This window comes from Argopecten irradians, unplaced genomic scaffold (genome assembly GCF_041381155.1).
Source record: "Argopecten irradians isolate NY unplaced genomic scaffold, Ai_NY scaffold_0219, whole genome shotgun sequence".
In the NCBI taxonomy this organism is placed as follows: domain Eukaryota; kingdom Metazoa; phylum Mollusca; class Bivalvia; order Pectinida; family Pectinidae; genus Argopecten; species Argopecten irradians.
This window is the reverse complement of record NW_027187686.1, coordinates 44,322-48,304: the sequence shown is the minus strand read 5'-3', so window position 1 is coordinate 48,304 and position 3,983 is coordinate 44,322.

The following is a 3,983-nucleotide window of genomic DNA, read 5'->3' as shown; positions in this document are numbered from 1 at the left end:
GTTAGGGATTTATGGCATTTAATAAACACATTAAACGCATGTACAAGGGCAACTTTCACAAGAAACTAATTGCACATCCTATATCGCATCCATACCCAAATGGCCCAGAACAGAAACAGTACAATAATTTTTTTATAAGAATCAACATACTTATCAGCAGTAACATGTGCCTGAATACTGCAGCATCTGGACAACATTTCATGAAAGCGTATGCTCGAACTTGCATGTTGAAATTTGCTAGTGTCCAGTTGGCATTCCTCTGCCCATAACAGGCCAACAGGCAAGCAGATCAGATAGCTATAGATTATAATTCATCCATAACATCAAAGAATATCTCCAATATCTTTGGTTATATAATGGGTAAACATGTCTTTATCGTCAAAGACGGGAACATCCATTTATAACAGCCATCTCCCGTGTGATAAGTGTGACATTTCTGATACTGACGTCATAATAAGTGATGGCAGTCATAGAGCAACTAAATTTGGCAGAATTATAAAATCTTGCACACCGAAAAACGTAAATTTTTCCCTCTTTCAGATATAGAGACATATACAATTTCTACCTACCTAATAAGGGCCAGATCTGTGAGCCAGTCACTGTCGTCGTCGCTGCAAGAATCTTTTACTCCCTCACAATTTACCTGTTCGTTAATAGCTGTGTGAAAAATGCATTATACTTTACAGTACAAAACAAGGGATGGCACAAGCATATAATTGCTTTCCAAATAATAGCAGTTTCAGTTTTATTTTTCTTCCTATTAGTGTTGGACCAATTCTTGATAGATTATGATTTTTCTGAAGACTACCAATTTAAAAAAAAAATCTGGATTATTTCTTTTTTATGATTGACAGTATAGTTTGGAAACTCATTATCTGTATATCAGAATATTTTATGAACATTGCACATTTCGTCTAGAGTGTCTCTTTTCATTATATCTGATTGACGAGATATTCTTTTTCATCACCTGTTATCCTCTCCCTGCTCATTGCCGGCTATCTCTCCATTATCTGTTATCTTCTTTTCTTCCTCATCCTCCACCTCTGCTTCAACCCAATATCCTCTCTTGCTCATCATCTGCCATCTCACCATCATCTGTTGTCCTCCCCTGTTCAGCATCTGTCAACTCTCCATCATCCACACTTCCTTCTTGTTCATCATCTGTCAACTTTTGTTCATCTATCATCACTTCATGATCCACCGTCTTCTCTTTGTTTATCATCCGTCATCTCTTGTTCATCTGTCATCTCTTGTTCATCATCCGTCCATCTCTCGTTCATCATCCGTCATCTCTTGTTCATCATCTGCCATCTCACCAACATCCACTGCCCTGTTCCGGTCCTCGTCTGCCGCCTCTCCACCATCCAATTGTCCTGTTTCGTTCCTTGTCCACCATCCCACCAACATTCAATGTCCTGTTTTCGTTCCTCGTCTGCCATCTCACCAACATCCAATGTCTTCTCTCGATCATTACTCTGTCATGTCTTGTTCATCAACTGCCATCTCACCAACATCCACTGCCCTGTTCCGGACCTTGCTCGTCTGCCATCTCACCAACATCCAATGTCCTGTTTCGTTCCTCGTCTGCCATCTCACCAACATCCAATGTCCTGTCATGATCCTTGTCTGCTATCTCGCCATCATCCATCGTCTTCTCTCGATCATACTCTGTCATCTCTTGTTCATCATCTGCCATCTCACCACCCCATCCAATGTCCCTGTATTCGTTTCCTTGTCCACCATCTCACCAACATTCAATGTCCTGTTTCGTTCCTCGTCTGCCATCTCACCAACATCCAATGTCTTCTCTCGATCATACTCTGTCATGTCTTGTTCATCAACTGCCCATCTCACAACATCCACTGCCCTGTTCCGGACCTCGTTCTGCCATCTCAATCTCACACATCCAATGTCCTGTTTCGTTCCTCGTCCGTCGCCAATCTCACCAACATCCAATGTCCTGTCATGATCTTGTCTGCTATCGGCATCAACTGAAATTAAAACATCATCCATCGTCTTCTCTCGATCATCCACTCTGTCATCTCTTGTTCATACATCTGCCATCTCACCAACATCCAATGTCCTGTTTCGTTCCTCGTCTGCCATCTCACCAACATCCAATGTCCTGTCGCGATCCTCTCTATGCCATCTCACCAACATCCAATGTCCTGTCGCAATCCTCGTCTGCTATCTCTACCAACATCCAATGTCCTGTTTCGTTCCTCGTCTGCCATCTCACCAACATCCAATGTCCTGTTTCGTTCCTCGTCTGCCATCTCACCAACATCCAATGTCCTGTCGCAATCCTCGTCTGCTATCTCACCAACATCCAATGTCCTGTTTCGTTCCTCGTCTGCCATCTCACCAACATCCAATGTCCTGTTTCGTTCCTCGTCTGCCATCTCACCAACATCCAATGTCCTGTTTCTCGTTCCTCGTCTGCCATCTCACCAACATCAATGTCCTGTCGCGATCCTCGTCTGCCATCTCACCAACATCCAATGTCCTGTCGTGATCCTCGTCTGCCATCTCACCAACATCCAATGTTCTGTCGCGATCCTCGTCTGCCATAAGGTCTCACCTAACATCCAATGTCCTGTCGCGATCCTCGTCTGCTATCTCACCACATACAATGTCCTGTTTCGTTCCTCGTCTGCAATCTCACCAACATCCAATGTCCTGTCGCGATCCTACTCTCGTCTGCTATCTCACCATCATCCAATGTTCTGTTTCGTTCCTCGTCTGCAATCTCACCAACATCCAATGTCCCCCTGCTCTCATCATTTGCCATCTTTCCATCGTGACCATCTGCTATGCCTCTTGTCCACTACTTTGTATTAGTCTATCTGCTTTCTATAGAAAACAAACTTAGATTAAGTATTGTAAGCAACACATGTCCCCTGCAGTTAATTACATGTTACTAATATTAACATGAACAAACTTAAGTGTTGTAAGCATGTAACTAAATTTTCTAATATATTGTAAGTTACTATTTATTGCTTAGTTATATCATTATATGAAGTGTGAACAAACATATATGGTAATATCTCCTAACTATTTTGATGAAGCTGATCTAGGCCTATACAGTATATATAGCAGACATTTGCACCATCTGACAGCAGTGTTTGTTTTCTGCTGTAGCCAATGAAGTGTAGGTGATCATGAAGGTTGTCGTTATCAGTCTCGAAAATGATGATAGTCGTCACTGATAATTCTGATATATTACCTTTCTTAAGCAGTTTTTTGTTTTCTCATAATGTATTATTGAATAGCACCAATACACAAGTAGTTAATTAAAATATATTATTTGACTCAATTTATTCAAAAGCATACAGTTTTACCATGCCCAAGATACTTTCACTGACAATGGAAATAAAACAGGATGCAAGGTTACTGTGATCACAATATATAGAGACGTGCAATTAGTATGATTATATATTTTTTTTTAATTTCAAAGTTACTAAATATAGTATGTAAACATCATCATCTTGCTAACTTGCTCTACATGAATATGGTATGTAAAGTTCTTTTTATAAACTAACCTTTGATTTTGTTATTTCTAAATCATCTAGAAATTTGGATTTTTCTCTTGTTCTCAGTTTCCCTGTATAAATAAAATTTTCACAACATTACTTGAAAAGTTGACATAAAATTCAAAACGTGAAAAGCAATCAACAAACATATAACAATGTTTTAAATCAAGCTCTAAGTCTTTTATTTTATGAACAGATTTGACAAGCAAAATTAATTACCTAGTTGATTTCCTCATCTGCTCATCACTAATATTGTAATGCCCAGTTTATATTGTTGAGAGTCACACTGAAAACAGAGAGATTACCATGAAATAAACATGTGTTTTAGGTTAAGTCAATAAATTCTATATACCTCAAACAACAATTTTGTGCAATGTATTTAAATAAAGGTTTTAACAACTTCATTTACAGCCATTAGACTCTATATTAAGTGCGTTTTTGTTTAATCTT